The sequence below is a fragment of the Malaya genurostris genome, chromosome 1 (genome assembly GCF_030247185.1).
Source record: "Malaya genurostris strain Urasoe2022 chromosome 1, Malgen_1.1, whole genome shotgun sequence".
Classification (NCBI taxonomy): Eukaryota; Metazoa; Arthropoda; class Insecta; order Diptera; family Culicidae; genus Malaya; species Malaya genurostris.
In genome coordinates, this window is record NC_080570.1 from 11682064 (window position 1) to 11703847 (window position 21784).

A 21784-nucleotide genomic window follows, 5' to 3' on the forward strand; every position below is an offset into this window, starting at 1 on the left:
CGAAAACATAAACAGTAACCATTGACTACAATAAACGATTCCATTGCACAGAGCTACACCAAACTTTTGATGAGTGCTACACCAGTGGTATCGGTGCAGAAAAAGTGTAGCACTGGTGTAGTGCAATTGGCAAAAACGAACGGTTTCAGTGCAGCTTTCGCTACACCGGTGTAGTGCAATTTAAAAACGAAAACGACATAAAACTGATCCAGGACAGTTGCATCAAACAAACACTTTTAACGAAACTGTGTTGGTTACGCACATAGCAACGGGGATCTGAGCAAACCTGATATAAATATATATGGTTCGAAACTGACTCGATTTTCAGTTCAACAATGGTGAAACTAGGTTCGAAACTAACTTCAAACAAACGGTTTGACAGCGATTTTCAGATCGCTTTGGGTGTATCAACGATTTGTCTACATTATTCATGAATAGTTTATCAAAATATGCTTCATATGATGGGAAGAATGATTCCAGCTTAGTCGTAGAAATAATGCGTAGTATCTAAGTAAACATTGTAAACCATTTATATGTAGTCTATATTTGCTTGACGAAAATAAAATAAAAAACAGAACACGAATAACACTATCGTTTATGACAACTGACTAAAATCTGATTCTTGGGTCTCCCGCAAGGCCCATGCCTCAGTCCGCTCCTCTATAATTTTTACGTGAATGACATTGACAGCTGTCTAAGAACCCCATGTACTAGAGATGGGCAAAACAGTTCATTTCAAAGAGCCGTTCTGTGATGCAGAGTTCTGTTGAATGAACTAGTTCTCCAGAGCCGTTCATTCGTTCTATTCTTAGTTGGTTTGTTTGTTCAAATGTCCCGGGTTGGCGGTTCAATGCATAGGACTCTTGTCTTACAAGCCAGTTGTCGTATGTGCGAGCTCCGACCTGGAAGGATTCTTAGTGTCAGTAGGATCCATAGCACTAGCCATGCAATGATTCTGCATTGTTTGTTCAAAGACTAAACGAGAAACTTTTGTAAGCTTAAGCGAGGAAAAAAGGTCCCTCGAAGTAAAACTGAGGTTTCGTAACGAAACTTTCTTATTAGTACCGTTCTTGAAAAAAGGTTGAGCGAGCTCAAAAAACAAAAAAAAAGATCCCTCGACTTTGAACTGAGGAACTACCGTTCTCGAAAAAAGAACTATAGCTCGTTCATTCTTTCAAAAGAACTAGTTGAGTTTGAAATGAGTTTGACGCGCCCTTCTCAAACAAACCATCAGGCGGGTTCAAGCATGTATAGCGATATGCTTCATCCATGCACTGGATATTATGGTTGGAAGAGCATCTTTTACTCCCGCGGAATACGAGTAAGTGACTCTACTTACGTATCCGCCCAACCCTTTTTGTTCGCTTTTCGGTAACAGCTATAGTAAGAAGGTGAATGGATGAGTCATATCGGGGCTACTGTAAGTCTACCCGCATCCACTGGCAAGTCCTTGAACTGATGGTGGCTTCACTTCACATCACATCACATCACATATAAAACTAGTAGTCCTCGGTTTCTGCTTCCGAAAGCACCGATAATAGTGAAGAAATCTCCAAAAACGGAACTCACTTCGATTTCTCAGCAACGGTTAAACCGATTTTCACGAATCATGATTCAAATTGAAGCTCTCATTGTCTTTAAATATACTGTGCAATTTCATCAAGACCCGACTTTCGGTTCCGATATTATAGGGCGATGAGTGTCAAAACATTCAAATCGTTATTCAAAATGACGATGCAAAACTGGTACGTGCGGCTTTGCTTCGTTCGCAGCGTGCTTTGTTTAATTTCGTGTAGCCTACAGGGTTGCCGAATTAAAATTTAAATTTTTCAGTGGTCAAAAAGTTTAAAATGAAACTCACTCAATTTTATCAGAGATGATTTGATCGATTTCCACAAACAGGCTCAAATAAAAGTTCCTATACTCTAATAGGTTGCTGTTTAATTTCATCCGAATCCGACTTCCGGTTCCAGAACTATAAGGTAAAGTGTGTAAAGTAACTGTTTACAAATTGAAAAGGTTGTGTTAGTTTATACCCAGAAAGTTTCTTATTTTATTCAAGATTGAAACAAAAAAAATTCTTCACAGAATGTTCTAGTGATATTTTTGATAATATAAGTGATATGAGAAAGGCATAACCACTGGGTGGATTAAAAAAGGTTTTAATTTGATAACAAGCATGCCAAATTTATTGGCTTAGATCTCTTGCCGTATATGTAATGAAAATGAAGCATTATAAATGTTCTTCAAGGAAAAAATGGCACAAGAATCGATCTGGTTTTCTTAGCTAAAAAACACAATGTCAAGCATTCCTAATAACTCTTCCATTTTAGGACACTACACATTGCGCAAGCTGTAATCTCTTGGACTTGGTTTTAAGACCAGCATGAATAACTTAAGGAACATATTATTGTTCATCAAAAAATAGGAAATAAAAACCAGGCGAACGGCCGAAAAGGGAAAAGCCGGATATAAACAAATGACATTATTAATAATAATAAGACCACTTGAATCACTCCATAAGAGAAGGGCAATCGAATTGGACTAAATACTGATAGACAACCTTACTAGCCAAAATTTGAAGCAAAGCAAAGTGAATTAAGGGTAATACAATCCGATGCGGAAGTTAACTAAATGACCAGTATTACGATCCTACAAACAGTAAGAATCCTTACAAATCAAGACGCGAGCTTACGACATCGCTCGGGAACTCTGAATAGCTGACTCTGGCAGCCGAAATTGAAAAATAGTAAATTGATCTGAATATACTCTTTTCCCTAAATTATCAGTAGTTAACAATTTTGTTTCACATTAAACTAGAGAAAAGTTTGAACATAAAAACGTTTAATTTGGCAGCCAAAACTTTGTTGCTGACCTGTCAACCATTTCTTTCAATTAAGATATGTGCCGTTAATATAGAGATGCAATTAGGTATACCATCTCTAGTTTTCGTTAATATAGAATAATTTGTTTTTGAAGAGAGTTTTCGTCACAAGACTAACTTTTCAATCGAAATCGGAATTAACTCAACATCAGAGATGTCCATCTCCTCTGTGTGACGAAGAGCAAGTGTAATTTCTCTTCTCGCACTGACAACATCAATGAGAGCTCTTCTAGAGTATGCACGCATCATGAGAGCGCGTGTTTATTTGATTTCGCCTCTAGCACTGGATCACACTGAAGTGCCAGTGCAGAGCTCTCAAATTCTCTGAGGTAAACGCAAATATTTTCACCGAAGTGTACATCATAGTTGCCATTTTAAAATCTGTGTTTCGACTTGGAAAATCTGTGTACTATCTGTGTTGCATATTTTCGATCACAATCTGTGAAAAACATTTTGAAAATCTGCCATTGTTATGAAAATTCATAAAAATCTGTGAATTTTGATTAAATATGTGTTCTGTGACACAGAATCTGTGTGGCAAAATAGACAAAAAATCTGTGGTTTTACAGAAAAATCTGTGAATATGGTAACTCTGGTGTACATGCCGATGAGCACTCCGGTGTACGGTTCGCTTAAGAGAAGAGTGGGTCACGCAAATTCAGCAAAAATACAATTTATCGTTGAAATTTAGCATTTCCGAGAAAGATTTTCATAGCAAGACTATCTTCTATAAATTAAAAATTAAATCACAGAAGTGTTCTCTCACCAGCACGCACCAGTGATCACTTGGGTGTATTTAGGCTATTGAGATTTTGCGACACGGTCCTCCGTGATTGCCGAGCTTTATGAAAAATGCAAAAAGCAGTGATTCGAAATATTCGATTCGCCAAATTCGATCACACTTCGTTCGGCCACTGGCAGCAAGTCCCACTCCCACCACATTCATTGCACTGCTGTTTTGGTGTCAAAACCTAATACTTAGTGCAACATGACACTGCAGCAAATATTTTGGGCTAGTTGCTTCATGTTCAACAGTCAAGCGTAAGGACAAACGGTGGAAAGTGTGGCACAATGTATGTTGTTTGTTATTGTTTTGAATCTGGGGGAATTGTTTTCCAACTTAGTATTATGTTTTCTTATCAAACCTTCTATCTGCGTCCTTCCGCAATGCGGGAGATTTTTAAACCCAAAACATTTGTTTTGGTGAGAGCAGTTTGATTTCAGTTTTAAAATAAAAAAAAACTTTTTAGTTTTGTTATTTAATAGTGTTCGTATGGTTGAGGAATTTTTTTTTCTTACTTGGATTAACAGTAACCGAAAATGTCTACTAGTTAATGATTGACTGTATAATTATTACTGGTACACGGAGTCAGTGCTGTCCATTGTAATCGAAAAGCATGATGTTCGTTTAGTAAAAAAAAACATGCCTGCACATGGCATGCTTCGTTCAGACGTGGTTGTGTAACAAAAATAACGAGGGAAAACTATGTCATCGCCCACTTGATTTTAAACCTACAGGATGATAAGAAGTTATGCGTTAGTTCCATAGAGAGAAAAAAAGAATGACACGCTCTAGTTCACTGCTCCCTTTGGTAATTTTGACATCAGTCAGAATTTTGGCATCTCATAACTCGAGAATTCACATTAGTTTCCGTTTACTGTATATCGAAATTTGCCTGATATTTTAACCATTGGTCCATCGTTAACAGAAGGGAACCGTTCCGTACGAGATTCGAGCGGATAACCGCTTTACACAATAGAAATTACTGCGGCGATAGCATCATCCCACTGAAGCAAAATGAAAACGTGAGCGAAAGCTTAAATGATACCATTATAACACGAACTCGACCAAACCAATCCGGAACTAGAGCAGGTCAGCCATAGCCAAAACGATGAATAAGCAAAAACACTCTTCCGAGGGATACTTAAGAGCGCTTGGCACAGCAGAATTCCCGTACAGCTCATCGTTAAAAGGCTTTAGATTTATTTGAAAGGTCGAGCAGATAATTTTAATACATTTGTGACAGCCAACTCATGAGCGAAATCGTGCCGGACAGGGGTTTAACGAGACGTCACTTTGTATGTTTTTACTTTGATCATCACGCATAAATCTCGAATAGACTGCGTCAAATCTGGCAACTAGTGCTGCTTTTGCCAACAATTAGGTTATGCATGAAAATGACATAACCTCACACGAAAGAGCTGGATGAACATCGTTTGACAGCTATCAGTGACCCAAAAAACAGTTTCAGAAATACTATGGGGCTGTTGATCCTGTAGATTACACCGTGAGATATAGGTTTTGAAAGTTTGGTCAAAACTTCACTGTCGATAAAACAGAACAGACTTGAAACCACATAAAATGGAGAATGAAACCGAGTAAAACAAATGACAATAATAAAATAGTAGTTTAGTGTTGTTAAGGTTAAGATCATTCACCTCTTCAGGTAGAAAAACTTTCTGATCCTATGTGCGGGGTTGGGAATCGAAACTAAGCGGGTTGTATGAATGGCATCGACTTACCCATCACGCTATACCCGTCCCCAAAATGAAAAAAATGTTCCATTTAACAAAGCGTTTCACTCGAACTTACCGTGAGATGAAAAGCGTTACGTTAAGTTAAAGAAACTAGGAAGTGTTGCATACGATAATTTTCTTAAATTGAGTTATGAGTTGTTTTATGGAAATTATGAATGTCAAAAACCGTTATAAGAGTTACGTCGCTCTTTTGTAAGTTATAGGCGTTACATGCGTTACTTTTTTGTAAATTACAGGCGTTACGAAGCGTTACATTAGTTATTATTTTGTAAGCTACATGCGTTACGAGGCGTTGCATCCGTTACTTTTGTGTAAGTTATAGACGTTTCGAAGCGTTACTTTTTTGTATGTTATAGGCGTTACGAAGTGTTACATGCGTTGATTTTTTGTAATTCACAAGCGTTACTTTTTTGTATGTTATAGGTGTTACGAAGCGTTACATGCGTTGCATTTTGTATGTTATAGGCGTTACGAAGCGTTACAAGTGTCACTTTTTTGTGAATTACAGGCGTTACGAAGCGTTACATTTTTGTAAGTTATAGGCGTTACGAAGCGTTACATGTGTTATTTTTTGTTAGTCGCAGGCATTACGAAGCGTTACTTTTTTGTAAGTTATAGGCGTTACGAAGCGTTACACGTGTTACTATTTTATAAGTTATAGGTGTTACGAAGCGTTACATGCTTTACTTATTTGTAGGTCATATGCGTTGCGAAGCGTTACATGTGTTACATTTTCATTAGTTACAGGCGTTACGAAGCGTTACTATTTTGTAAGTTATAGGCGTTACTTTTTTTTAAGTTGCAGGCGTTACGAAGCGTTACATTTTTGTAAGTTATAGGTGTTACGAAGCGTTACATGTTTTACTATTTTGTAAGTTATAGGTGTTACGAAGCGTTACATGCTTTACTTTTTTTTAAGTTACAGGCGTTACGAAGCGTTACATTTTTGTAAGTTATAGGCGTTACGAAGCGTTACTATTTTGTAAGTTATAGGCGTTACTTTTTTTTAAGTTGCAGGCGTTACGAAGCGTTACATTTTTGTAAGTTATAGGCGTTACGAAGCGTTACATGTGTTACTATTTTGTAAGTTACAGGCGTTACGAAGCGTTACATTTTTGTAAGTTATAGGCGTTACAAAGCGTTACTATTTTGTAAATTATAAGCGTTACTTTTTTTTAAGTTGCAGGCGTTACGAAGTGTTACATTTTTGTAAGTTATAGGCGTTACGAAGCGTTACATGTGTTACTATTTTGTAAGTTATAGGTGTTACGAAGCGTTACATGCTTTACTTTTTTGTAAGTTACAGGCGTTACGAAGCGTTACATTTTTGTAAGTTATAGACGTTACGAAGCGTTACATGTGTTATTTTTTGTTAGTCACAGGCATTACGAAGCGTTACTTTTTTGTAAGTTACAGGTGTTACGAAGCGTTACTTTTTTGTAAGTTATAGGCGTTACGAAGCGTTACACGTGTTACTATTTTATAAGTTATAGGTGTTACGAAGCGTTACATGCTTTACTTATTTGTAGGTCATATGCGTTGCGAAGCGTTACATGTGTTACATTTTTATTAGTTACAGGCGTTACGAAGCGTTACATGCGTTACTTTTTGTAAGTTATAAGCGTTACGGAGCGTTACAAAAAAATGTAAATGAGTTCTCAATAAGGAGCAAGGCGAATTAAGAAGAAATAATAATTATAATTATAGTGTTTTAGTGACTAAAACAGGTTTTTGGGGTAACGCCCTTACAAATGGTATGGATTAGAGAGCCGCTACCCTATATCAAATGCAACATATTATATTAAATATGCAATTGATAAAATTTTGAGAAAAAATGTTATTGGGACACAGGAAGAATTCTAAAATATACTAGATTTAGTCCCACCCTAGTGGTCTGTGTTTTTTTTTCTTTTGGCGAACAATGGTCCCTTCAACCATCATCGCCTGAATCATCTCTTACTGTCGGTCCTGGTGCCTAACTGATGGACGAAGAAAGCCTCATAAATCATTCTGCGTGTCAATGCATAAACTAACCCTCAGTCGACCCGTGGGCTTCGCATCGCTAGGTTTGACTGTGAATAAGAGTGATGTGTTAACTACTCTGAAAGGACCAAATCCAGTATCCGGAACTACCAGGAATGAGTGCCAAAATCGAAACCAATTGGTGCTTGAAATGAGCGAGGCTGTGTCTCTGCGGCTGGTCCCCATTTCGGACGTCCAGGTTATTTATGCAAGTGAATCGGTCGGAAGCGTGCCAGCAAATGTACGTGTGGAACGTTGCCAAAGTCGGAAGCCATCGGGATTGTGTTGGGCTTATGGGGGCCGTGTGCTCGTTTCTCGAGAAACGCTAGCTAGTGGGCGTGTGTCCGTCCGGTGGAAACTGTTGTCGGGAAAAGAAGAGCGATGTTTTTCCAATAAAGTTCATTTCACGTGACAAATAGTCAGCATCCCTAGGTTACAGTTCTACTAAAAAGTATCAGACTCTTGCCACTTCGAGAGCAATCATTGCTCCCATGTCAATAATGGATTCATCACAATGAATAAACTAAATGAAAATCAATGGAAATCGACTCTACAGACTCGTGAAAGCATTGAAAAACTATTGAACGTGGTATTCCGGACAGTTCGGTCACGACTTCATCACCAACCAACGTCAGATATTTTATGGTTAAAAGTTTAATACCGTGTAGTTTCCAATTGTTTCACACCATTCGACATTTAACTTTTACAGTTTGCCATAACAAATTGAGCAGACACGTGGCTACGGATGAAGTAGAATAAACCTGTTTTAACCCACCTAAAAGGCTTATTGACGTCTGCTAGAATGATTCTGCTTTTCTGTTTTTGGTGCCTAAAGCTGTTCAATATCGTTTTTATTTGACCTTAAGCACCAAGAAAAAACGGTAGAAAAAGTTTCAAACGGATGGTCCCTTTGGTTAAGCTGAAATTAGTAGCAAAAGGTTCCCCTCCTCAGTGAGGAGTCCTCACCCATCCAACGTCATTCAGTGACAGATGGCAACGGTAAAGAGTTTTCTAATCGACAATTAAAAGTTGCATCTGGTTTTCAGTCTCAGTAGGCATTTAATTGGTTTGCAATCACAACGAGACGGCCTAACTATCGGCTCGTGTCATTTTCATTCCGTGGTAGGGACGAGGCGGCGACGGTGGCGGCATGCTCCAATCGTTCCCGTTCCCGTCGACCATGGCGTCTGGTTTCGTTCATTCATGGCACACTGGTTTCCGGTTTAAGCTGGTGTTCAACCGGACTTTTTTGCAAAGTGGGATGAAAATTGAACGCATTTTCATTGTACTTGAATAAAAAAAGGAAACAGAGTGATGTCACTTTAAAAATTTGCGGGAGTTTGATTCTGCCTGCAGATCAAAACTCAGTTGTGCATTTATAAATAGTAAAGCTAAGACTTCATGACACATAAATAAATGGTTTTCATTCTCCTAGTGGTGTAATGATGCTTTTCTCATATTCTCATAATACTATGTTCACACTACGAGTTAAAAGGAGTTTTAATTCTGATTTCATGTTCTCCTTTTGCGTTATTTCATATTCAGAAACGTCACATTAAAACATGTTTTCCCAAAATAACATGATATAATTGTCAGTCAAGCACAACCCTGCAAGCATTTGCCGGTATTTTTCGATTGTGTCAATTGACAAGCTGTTGTCGAATCTGTTTTTCATCAGAGTAGCCATCTAATCATAATGAAGTGAAACTGGAAACTGTTTTTGTTTTTTGTATTAGTCTTTTGGTCATTTGTTGTTTAAAAATATTTATTTCACCTAGATAATTAACGTTTCGATGCAATAAATATTGAAAACCAACATATGACCAAACAAGACTTTTTTCATACACAGAAGAAAGCAATTGACTGTATGGTAATACCAATCGCTCCGAAGCATTGTGGATAACAACGCTTCTTGGAGCCGAAAATGCAATCTTTAATTTTCTCTTTGTAGATTTTCTGCGTGGTAGACATTTTTGCAGTTTGTTTCTAAACAAACTTAATAACAAACAATATGTCATGCGTATAACGTAATCCAAGTGTGAACAGTTCGGTTTTAATTTTATATTATTAACGTTAAAACATGTTATTTTCTTCAGATGTGAAAACAGTATAATACAGGAATTGCAACAGTTTTGTACCTAATTCAGAAAATCTATTCTTGAATTTTACTAAAATCGGACCTTAATGGATCAAATTCAAATCGGAGCTACAATGCTCCTTGAAAATTGTTTATAAATTTCTCTAGCTTGTAGATCTTGTTGGCAAATGTCCAAATAGTTTTACTTCAGTTATACTGCTTTTCCGGATCCGGAAGTACCGATTTCCAGTTTCGGAATTACAGAGGTTGAAAAAATTTGGCTCAAAACTGCTTACAAATTGAAAAGGTTATGCTATTTTATGCCCAAATGAACTTTCTTATTTTTAGTTAAAAGCTTTTTGAAGAATTCTCTAGTAATGTTTATGAAAACATGAGTAATATAAGAAACATTTCGCCTCAGTCTCCCATAACATATGTATTTATCATTTTACGTTTATGTTTTAATCCAATTTTCACTAAAAAGCAATACTGTGTGATGCGAAAATTTTTCTAGCAATTAATTTATCAATTATCCACTTGATGCCTTTCAAATGAATATATGTTTCGTTTTGTTTTGCTTCACACAGGACTATTTAAGCTAATAAAAGGTTTTTCACTAATGTAGCAAACAAATAGAATTAGGAGATTAATTATTCACGTCACGTGGCAAACAGTGCTATTGTTCTCAGCTATGTCATCCGTCATACCGAGGTGGGCAACGAATAATTTAATCAATCGCTTGGATCGGTGATCGGAGTCCCTATAATTCAACGAACAATATTGCATCGAATAACGGAAATCTAGCGTATCGCAACCGGAAGGATTGACACGTGGAGCGCAATGCGAGAAAAGCACTTCATAGCCACAGGTTATGCCGTCTTTTTTTAGTACAGTTCTAAAACAAAACCGCTTTCGACGTCGTATCTGACAGATTATAATTATGCTATGTCCAGCTATGTCTGGATTGTACCGTAGCAATCCAAATGCTGCCATGACTTCTGTAGAAATCGAACATAATGTGAAAATTGTTTGTAAATAAATAATGACGCATCCATAGCAACCACAGTTGCAGTGGGATCTCAATGAAAATTCGAAAAGTAAATAATAACGTTTCCATTGCAAGCTGAATCTAACTTAATACCATGTTCACACTATGAGTTAAAATAAGTTTTAACTCTGATTTCATGTTTTAAGCGAAATTACATGTTTTACTTTTGCGTTACTTCATATTCAGAAACGTCACATTAAAACATGTTTTCCCGAAATAACATGATATAATTGTCAGTAAAGCACAACCCTGCTAGCATTTTGCTTCACTTTTCGACTATGTCAATTGACAAGCTATGAGTTAAATCAAGTTTTAACTCTGATTTCATGTTTTAAGCGAAATAACATGTTTTACTTTTGCGTTACTTCATATTCAGAAACGTCATATTAAAACATGTTTTCCCTAAATAACATGATATAATTGTCAGTTAAGCACTACCCTGCTAGCATTTTCCGTCACATTTCGACTATGTCAATTGACAAGCTGTTGTTGAACAGTAGTTTTTCATCAAAGTAGCCATGTAATCATAATAGAACAAAACTGGAAAGAATTATGTAGCATTTCGTAAGAAAGTGAGCATTTCGTAATTCGAATAACACGCCGCCATATGAAAAACAAAACCAAAATTCAATTCTACTTAGCATAGAATCATAATCACGAGGATTTCATTTATTACATTTTCTATTAAAACGAGAAAAAGCTAATTTTCAAAAAGTTTTGACGGGATGAAATTTTTTCACGTCCGACGCGCACGCCTACTGCGATCGATTTTCAACAAAAATACAATGAATGTTCATTGAAAAAATCGTCAACAAAACTTCATCTTGAATCAATTCAATAAAACAAAAAAAGTTTGTTCAGGCTTGACCAACAAATTGAAACAGTTTTGAGCACAAGAATTTTTACGTTTTTTCACCCCGTCGTTCTGAATGACGGGTTGAAATTTAAAATACTCATCAGAAATTTCCTAGAAAATTTCTTACACAAAGATCATTTCATTTGAAAATAACAGTCTAAGAAAATAGATTGAGCAAATCCCGGAAAAACTGTGTAAGTTCAATTTTGCAGTTTTTGAGCACTATTTCTGTTTCGCCCAGAACCTGAATAGCCGATCCAAACGACTCATCACTGCGTAATTCCGTGATAGTTTTAGTTCAATTTAGAAAAAAATGGCGGTTTTTATATCCTTACTTCTTATATCAATATATTATATTGAACACTCTAGGTCCCGTAATTCCGCAATTGAATGTCGGATTCAGATATGAAACCACAAGATTAATTCATTAGAACTAAACTTTGGGCAAATCGGTAAAATCACCTCTCGGGCATTCTAACGATACAGACGGACACGGACCAATACCGGACTGGTGACCAGACGAAGCACATCGCTACCCAAGTGTCAAATTCTCCGGTGGACGAACTCACAACAGAAAATATTCGTGCCGTTCGTTCCAAACGAGTTAGCGCAAAGAAGTTTGTCGCTTGTGTCACGTACTCAATAGAAACTGTCACCTCAATGATGGCTTTGGTTCCCATCAGGATTACTAGTGTTCATTCGAAGATGGTAGCCTTGTTCGTCTGTTATGAAATTTGCGGAGCCTGTAAACCCTCACCGTATGTCGAAATAACCCAAAATACTTTCGATTAGAATCATCCAAACTTGTAAATTGTTTAATTCTTCGTCCAAAATTAGATGCCGTACGGTTAAGTAATCGAGTCCATTATTTGTGTACGATGCTGCTATCATTTCAGTTTAATGAAATAGAGCCATTTTTCATGATTTTTTTTAACAAAATTCCAACTTGTCTATCATCAAAAGGCGCAGAAAGGTACAGTAACTTTGTAAACATGAAAAATTCATATAAATTGAAAATATATATGTTTTCTTACAAAAACTGATTTTAGAACACCCTTTTCAGAAAAAACATTATATCATGATAATAGAATGAGAGCAGTGCTTTCTGCAAATTTGTTCGAAATGACTTTCTGGACAATTTTGTCGAAGTAACTTAGCCCCTATGTTGACCCTGAGCTAAAATAATATTTTTTATCTCACTTTTAGCGGGATTAATCACAAAAATAAAATTTGACAAAATATGGCGAAGATACTGTACCTCGAAAACCACGTTTTTAATGAGTTATCAATTAAGAGCGTGAAATTGGGCTTTTGAACCACTGTGCATTGACTTGAATTTTGGAGCTAAGGAGTGTATCGAAAATAAGCTATCCACATACATTTGTGTTGTAAGCATGTATTGGTGATGGTTATTTATGCTCAGATCACAGCGTTTGGCTTTCAGCTTTCGTTTATTTACTTGTTTGTGCGGTTTAAATTCTGCGTTTTCAAAATGTCGCGTCTTGAAGAAGTGAAAATTAAGGTTCTGGACACATGGCTAAATGAGAAGGGTATTACTATGCTAAAATTGGCGAAGCGGTTTGGAACTCATCGTGCCAGTGTTAACACCATCATTGATAAGTTTGGGGGACACTATTTTTTGAATGAGCTACCAGGAAGTGGCAGAAAACCCGGCTCTTCCAACCCGAAACTGGACCAGAAAGTGGTATCTCTAATCATGAAGAACAAATCAATGTCAATACGTGATTTGGTCAAAAACGCAGGAACGAGTGTCGGAATGATCCAGCGTATCAAAAGGCGAAATCACCTGAACACCTACAAGAAGCAGAAAATCTCGGTCGGTCGAAAGGTACTGGTATGGCAAGCAATATGTTCCTGTGGTTTGAAGTCAACCATTTTTTACACTACCGGGACTATAAATGCAGAAATCTATCGATCTGAGTGTCTCCAGAAGAGATTGCTGCCTTTATATAAGAAGCATAGTACATCTCCACTGTTTTGGCCGGATTTAGCGTCGGGTCACTATGCCAAAACCACTCTCAATTGGCTTGCGGAAAAGGGTATAAATTTCATTGAGAAAAATATCAATCCATCAAATTGCCCTCAGCTTCGACACATTGAACGCTACTGGGCAATCGTGAAGAGGTTCAAGAAGACTGGTAAGGCAGTTGGGAACATGCAGGAGTTAAAAAAATTGGGCTCCAGCGTACAAAAAATGCGATGCAACACTTGTCCGGAACTTGATGAAGAGCGTTCGATCAAAAGTTCGAAAATTCGTGAAGGAATAACTTAAATTTCATCCGGTTTTCATTATGCTCAAGTTCAACCTCGTACAATAAAGGATCAATTTTAAATTTGAATAAAATATCGTTTTTTATCATAATTTGAAAGAAAAATTTGTGAATAGCTTATTTTCGATACACTCCTTAGTTTCAGAACCAGGTCTTGACCGTCTTGAGCGAAAATCGGGATCCGAATTTTAGGCCTGCATTTTGGACCTGGGTTATAGACCTGAAATCCTGACAGGAATACATAGGTTTTCGTGTGTTTTGGGCATAAGTTCTAATCTCAGGCCTAGATTCTGGGTCAGGATTTCTGACAGAAATTTTACATCTGAACCGGGAAGCAGGATTGTGGGTCTAAATTTATAACATTTTTTTCCAGTTTTTTCTATGAATTGAATTTGGAATAAAGACATGATATGAATTTCTAATGAATCATTGAAACTATTTAAACTCATTCTTATTTGACCAACTCTTCGTCGTAACAGCACTTAAATTTTCATCTTTTGACTTTCGTTTTCTTTCTCAAAAACCTCACAAGAATTGAATGATGCAATAATCACATGATTTTTGCAACTGATAGATTGGAATGGAATTGTTTTTTGCAATGATAGATTACCCACATGTCTATGTGGGCCTTTCTCAGAAAGATTTTTTAAGTATCGAAGCCCACTATTTGCGACTCATTACTCACCTGTTAACAATATTGAGTTTACTACCCACTGAAATTGAGCTAATACCCACTAGTGGGCTGTAGGGATCAGTTTGGGAAGCACTGCTGTAAAAGGAAATAATAGGCTTGGCATAAGCCATGGACCATTCCAGAAATTCAGGGAAAACGGTAATCATCGCTCAGTTCAGCTCACCACAATGGCTGCAGATTTTAAGTTCGGAGACGATGTTTCTAGTGCAGAGGTCGAAAAATTCAAAAATAATAAATTAGATTTGTCAAAATTGGAAGTTCTTATGGCTTTTTGTTTTTATCCCACAAATCCCTAGCAAAAAAAGCAAAAATTATAGAACATTTTGTGAAAGAACCCTAATCTTATTATAACAATGAAGCAATTATAACTGCTTAGTGTTCTTTTTCGATTATTAAGTTTAATTGAATCAAAATCATGCTATGATTGATAACTAGAAATCACAGCTCTTGTCACAGTTCACACTTCGTACAAAGTTATAATTAACTGAAATCGTTTTGTTTTAGACAGAAAAAACTGTACGGAATGTTTCTAATGAGTAAAAAAATTCTAATTCCGTGTACAAGCCGTGATAACCCGACGCCACGGGAGGTTCCCGTACAATTCTACCGACTCATACCGGGAACCGTGAATTTTTCTAATCACTAAGTACGATTTATTTATAACTTCGCCCGATCTACTTACCGCCAGCTGTTTGTACCGTTGTGCTGAGATCCACGCCGTTTTGACCTCCACCGGTTAGAGTTCTCTGTTGCCGCAAGCCGGTCGAACACTGACCGGTTATTATTCTGATTCAATCCTATCCCTCTCTTACGTAAATTACACCAACTTTTCTTTCACTTTTCACACAGCTTCATCCAAAATTCAAACTCACAATTTATAAATGAAGGCCTTCGGTCGCCCCAGCAAAAAAAAAGAAGGAGCCTTTGTTTACCACTAACACTACCTAGCCTAGAGCACGATGTGTGTTTACAAGTAATGTCTATCAAGCGATGAGTTGATTGAGAGAAACTGAACAGCTCCGCTTACGGCTGTCTCACTTCGATACCGAAATGTCAGCCAGAGAAGCGACCGACCGACCGACCGACACTTGAACGATTAATATTTGGTGGCATATAAAAATATCACTTCGGTTTGCTCTTTATCTCCTTCACCCTGACTTCCCAGCGTGTCCTCCAATTACCGGATCAGAGACATGGTTGCATGAGTTTTCACTGAACAATTCCAACAAAACAAACACTTTTCCGCCAAGAACTGATTATAGCTAGCTAGGGTAGGAAGAAACCTAATCTCGTCTCGTCCGAATGCGACAGATTCTTGGCCGTATCCGTTTGCGGAACGATTGATGCGGATATGACCACGCACCGTACTGCAGAATGTGCTCTGAGAATGCTTGCGGGGGAGGGAGAGCCACCGAACTGTACCGAGACAGGCATATGCCGCAGGGCAAATTCCGAAGCAAGAACCGAACCGACCGACCGGAGCGAACCTAGTCGTGAGACTGGCGCTGGAGGTTGTTTTGCCTCTACACTGCACTATCAGTTCCTGATGACTACTCTGTTCGGCCGGCCGCGTGGGCAGGAAAACCTTATGCTCGCGCTCAATCCGTCCCCGTAGTCCTCTCGGAAAATGCTGTGTTTATGGAGGAAAAAAAAATACTCCACGATTTTTTGGTTTGCGTGAGTCCATACCTGCTGTTGCGGGAGGATGATAGCGATGATAGCTTGTTTGCATGTGTGAGTGCATTATAGTTATTCCCGATTTGTAGGAGGTACAAGAACTATGTTTTTTTTTTCAAACGATAAAAACAAAACAAAAATGATAACGTTTTACTAAATCACTTGAACAAAAAAGTGACAATCCTCGGCTCCCATTTTTTGGCACGTCTATGAACGGATCAGTTGTACGAATTCTTAGATGGTTCGCCAGGTTAGGGAGCACGTGGCGTGCGATGCGCATGCCTCCCACCGGTTACAAACATTTCCGAAAGAGAGCACACTTCGTGCACCTGAAAACATATCTGCAGAATATAGAGATTGTATCTTTTCGACACCAGAAAGCATAAATGTATGCATAATTAATTTATGTTTCATTGCGCCGAGAAACGGCTTTTCTCTCTCCATCTCTAGTAAGAATGTCTGCTGCCTTCGGATGTGACATGCCTAAGCAGTTCGTTGAGAAGGATCGTTGGGATGGTCAAAAGATCAATTTCTGTCCTCAGTCTCAGTCTCATTTTTTTGTCATTTTGCTTGTATTCTACTGTGTACACATTCTTAAAAAAAGGCGGGTGGGTAATGTCATAGACTTAACTATAGGACGTGAATATGAATAAAACTGACATGTTTTTTTTTTCACACTTTCGAATATTGATAATCGTTCGTATTAGTTGATTGTGTGAATTTTGCGGAACGAAACAATGCATAGGGTAAAGTGTTTTAAAATGCCCCCTTGCATTTCTTTGCAATACGTCTGAGGGACATAGTTTTCAATGATTTTGTTAGAAGTGATAAGAATTGATTGATACAAACACATTTTCCAGAATGACCACATTCTCAGGTTTTTCGCTTGCCGTTGGCATAATGCCCCAGCAACCGTATAATATGCCCCACAACAAGAGACATTACGCCCCACAACAATGATGCAAAATGTCGGTATAGAAGAAAAGCAGATAAAGAAGATATTCTTTGCATCAGAAATCAATTGCATAATCAATTAATTACAATTGGAAACCAACATTGTTTATCCTCCCAACGCAACTTTGTGTTTAATTAACCGTTATACATCTTCAAAACATTATTTTAACTCGAATCATACTGTTGAAACGAAAGTGGGACATAATGTACGTAGAGTGACTGTTATGAGAAAATCCGTATATCGAAGAAATGGCGTTGTTTCTCTAGATCTTTATACTGTAAATAGAGACATTAGCACTTCTAAAAGTTATTAACTAAACAGCAACCGACCATTAGACGTTTCACACGGTTAAAATACTTGTTTAGTCGAAGCAAAACCTTACATCGAAAAGCTGACTAATGATATTTTAAGTTTTTTCATATTCTCCTGACAACTTTAACTGCCAAACTTGCATAGCAGAAAGATCTTAGAAAAAGATATTGTCAGTACAGTACCAGAACCGAAATTAGGGACCAGATTCAGGAACTGGAACTGAACCCAAGAAAAAAATTCAAATCAAGGAATAGGCTTTGAATTCAGTTGCGTAATTCAGGTTCTGAATCCAGATCAAGAATTCAGTTCATGAATTTAGTTCTATATTTAGTTATGAAACTGAAATCAATTTCCGAATCCGGGTTTCGAATTTGATTCTGAACTTGAAGTTCCGCATTTAGTTCCAGAAAATGATTTCTGATACTGAACTCGGAAGTTCAGATTTAGTTCTAAATTTCATATCTAAAATTCATATCCTAAATGTTTGCGCAGATTTCTAAAGTTGAAATCCTAAATCAAACTTTATGGTTTAAATTCCGAATATAAAGTAAGTTCCAAAATCTAGTCTAGAAACCAGAACTAGAGAATCAGGCTTCAGTTCCTGAGCCATAGTTTTAAACTTGAAAACTTGATTTTTGGGTTATTTATAGGTACTTCACACTGTTAAAAAATTAATCATAAATTGCTAGTTATATTTCAGATTACACGGAGAAAGAATTATGTTCGTTCGTTTAGTTAAACTCGAGATATTCAGAATTAAGTTCTACCCATTCTTCCACTGGGAGAATTTTGAAAAGGCGTAAAGTAAGACGTATTCACGTCAAAAGAGACTTCTTCTGAAATCTCGGTACACAGCAAGCCATGACTATTGCTGTGGATATTTTTGCACCAGCTTGGTGCAAGCATAGAACAACTTCTTTGGTATTTTTGATTAAAAAGAACTTCCTTGGTAACGATGGTTTTTTTAAATATATAATTTATTTTACTCCGACTTTAACCATTTTGGTCGTTCAACAGGTGGTAACGATGGTTTTTGGATACTACGCCGGTAGAAATGTTCATATTTTGAAGCAAACAAATCAGACATCCAATTTTCGACTTCATCGCAGGAATCGATCAGCTGCTCAGCTAATGCGTGTATCATCGGTGAAAACAAATGGTAGTCGGAAGGATCCAAGCCTGGTGAATACGGCGCTTGGGGTAGCAGCTCCCAACTAAGTGCTTCGATTGTATCCTAAATCGGTTTTGCTTTGTTAGCTGCTAATGACAACCCGGACAACTGTCATCATCGACTGCAATCGATTCGGCAAGAAGACAATGCTTTGTGTTTGGTGGGAACAGAAAGGTGTGGTGTATCATGGGCTCCTAACACCTGGTAAAACTGTTGATAATATTCGCTACAGACAACAAATTATCAATTCGAACCATGAATTGATCGAAAAAAGACCAGGATGGCCAGAAGACACGGCAAAGTAATTTCGTTTCACGACAATGTACCTACAGTTTTAAGGTTGGGATTCTATAGAATAAATCCAATTTTCATTGACAGTGCCAGTTTTTCGGTTTTCCATCTGCCTTTCATTCAATTCATGTGGCAACTATATTCCACGTGCTTTTGGAGTCTTTATTGAAGACTATTTGGTAGTTTCGCTACATATAATAAACATTTTTCTTGAATTTATAGTAAATTTAGTTTCGATGAGTGGTAAAATCTGTTAAGAATTTCAAGTCGAAAATTATTGTGGCCGGTTTAACCCCACTTACTGGATTCAGCACGGAATGAACATTTGAGAACACTAACCATACAGTCATTACAGTTCACAAAAATCAAATATACCCAAAAAAACTAAAAAATAAATCAGTTAAACACATGCACATTTTGACACGAAACACGGTTGACACAATACTGAACTGACTCAACGTCATCGAGCTAACTGACGTCTGTCTGTCACATGAAAATGCGTTTACTAAGTCAATCCATGGATCGAAATAATTTATGATTTAGAAAATATTCAAGCTGTCCGGTTTAACCCTTATATTAAGCATGTTTGGCAGATGTCATACTAACAAAACAAAAAAAAGTTTTGTTTACATCAAATGTTCATATCGGCACATTTGTATCTTAAAGCTCACTTCATACCGCTCTACCTGGTATCTATACAATTCTTTTACCTGTGCATACAGATTTCCTAAATTTAAAACATATTTCATTTAAATTAAGACAGAAGACTTAACTTGTTCATCTGAGTGTTTCATAGATTTTCATAGGAATTCCCCTCTTGAATGTATGTGTACGCTTTTAAGAAAAAAACACAAAACAAGATTTAGTATCGAGCCTACTTGCACTGTTAATACCAGTGAATAGGTTCCTGTGCACATCAGCGGATGTGCACCTTCTGCGGATTTATTTTATGCGCCGTTCTCTTCGCACAAGACACTTTTCCAGGCCATACAAAATACTTAAATAATTATTTTCGGAAAAATATTCCGCGTAGACACAAATAAGTTTATATGGAAGACAAAAAAAAAATGCTGCCGATTTTTATAGAAAGTGTAATAAATAAAGTCATTGTGATTGTGATTATATGCTAGGTAGAAGTGAATTATAGTTTATTTTTCATGTGGAGACGCGTGTTTCAAATTTTGAAACCTATGTTGTATTCATACAGACTGGCTCATGAAGTCTTTTCATCATTACCCATCTTCTGTTTGTTAGTTTGATGATTTCATGGCACTAGAGAGCATGGAGATTGGACTCGAGTAGTGGGCTGACGCCAGATCCGGCCAGAACATCGTGTCTTTGCCCTTATGTTACTTCTTGATGAACGACGCAACTTCCGGCAGGCATTTTGTACTATAAATTTTTTCGTTCAAGGCCACTGATTGTCAGTCACGGCATTACGTTCTTGGGGAACTTGGTGTGTGAAATGAACTTCACCTCGGAGCTCAATTCCTTCGTGGGAAAAGTAAAATACGAAGTCGTTGCCATCCAGGGTGAGATAGGTCTCGTCGTTCATCACAACCGCCACGTCGCGACGGGAAAATTGAGTTGACCATCTTATTCAGCCGCCGGCGCTGCGTCATTACCTGCGGCTCCGGAACTAGTGGACACGACTTTCATTTCCTGACATTTATTTTTTTGTTCGCCAGGTACTTTTTCACCGTTTGGCCGGCCAAGCGCACGCAGCGATATAGCCACTTTTCCCTCGATCTTCCTCTTCAGCCGTTCAATCTGCCAAGACCATCGTCACAACGCAACGCAAGGCAAAAAGAACCGTGATAACACTTCAGTTGGGATTCAAATTTCTTTCTCTAGATCAAACGACCACGTCATCAAAATCAAGAATTTTTCTCTAAAACTTTATCCGATATTGTTAACAAAATAACATCATCACTAAATGCTCACTACAACTGTATTGTGATGTGAAGTGAAGCCACCATCAGTTCAAGGACTTGCCAGTGGATGCGGGTAGACTTACAGTAGCCCCGATATGACTCATCCATTCACCTTCTTACTATAGCTGTTACCGAAAAGCGAACAAAAAGGGTTGGGCGGATACGTAAGTAGAGTCACTTACTCGTATTCCGCGGGAATAAAAGATGCTCTTCCAACCATAATATCCAGTGCATGGATGAAGCATATCGCTATACATGCTTGAACCCGCCTGATGGTTTGTTTGAGAAGGGCGCGTCAGACTCATTTCAAACCTTCAGAAGGAAACAAGTTTCCTTCAAGTGACTTGGGCTGGCTATCCACAATCCCTCGTCCAGTCATCAATTCGTCCGATGCCCTGATGCTCCCTCCCCTTTACGCCCCCGTGCAAAATGTTTTATATTGATAAATACAATGAAACATAGTGTAATGAAATTAGTATAACATAAAATGATATAATAGATTACAAAATAATATAATACAATGTCATACAATATAATATAATATATTATAAAACATGATATAAAATAACAGTCAATGTAGAGAGTCAGTTATGCTCTTCTATCTTCGCAATACTGCAGGAAGTAGAATATTTCTCTTCTAATAACAATAATAATATCCACATCTATAAAAATAATATATGTTATTATTATTGATAACAAATTAATAATAATAACAATCAATATAATAATGAAAATAACAACAAAAAACAATATAATATAGTACAATGAATTATATAATAAATAATAGAATAAATAAAATGATATGTTGCGATATGCTATGATATTATATTACTTGAATTTATATGTCATTTCTCATCCTCTCATTCTGCCATCAACGCATTCCATCGACCTTTTGTCACCACAGATACACGGGTAGGCATGAAACAGGAACCAGTGAGGACCAAGCTCACCTTGTGACGACCTTGATATTTAGTTGAAAGTTACTTTAAAAATGATAACTTATAAGGAAAACAAATTTATATTTTGCGCAGAGG

The 21784-nt window shown here is 37.3% G+C and overlaps 1 protein-coding gene across 3 annotated transcripts in view; it reads right to left on the bottom strand.

Annotated features, from left to right (window-relative positions):
• Nucleotides 1-15960, bottom strand: part of LOC131432419 (uncharacterized) — a 49636-nt gene extending 33676 nt beyond the window's left edge. For all 3 annotated transcript variants that reach the window (XM_058598671.1, XM_058598691.1, XM_058598680.1), the window contains exon 1: nt 15093-15960. The gene's annotated coding sequence lies outside the window, so the exon portion shown is untranslated. The remainder of the gene's footprint in view (nt 1-15092) is intronic.
• Between the last annotated feature and the right edge of the window lie 5824 nt (nt 15961-21784).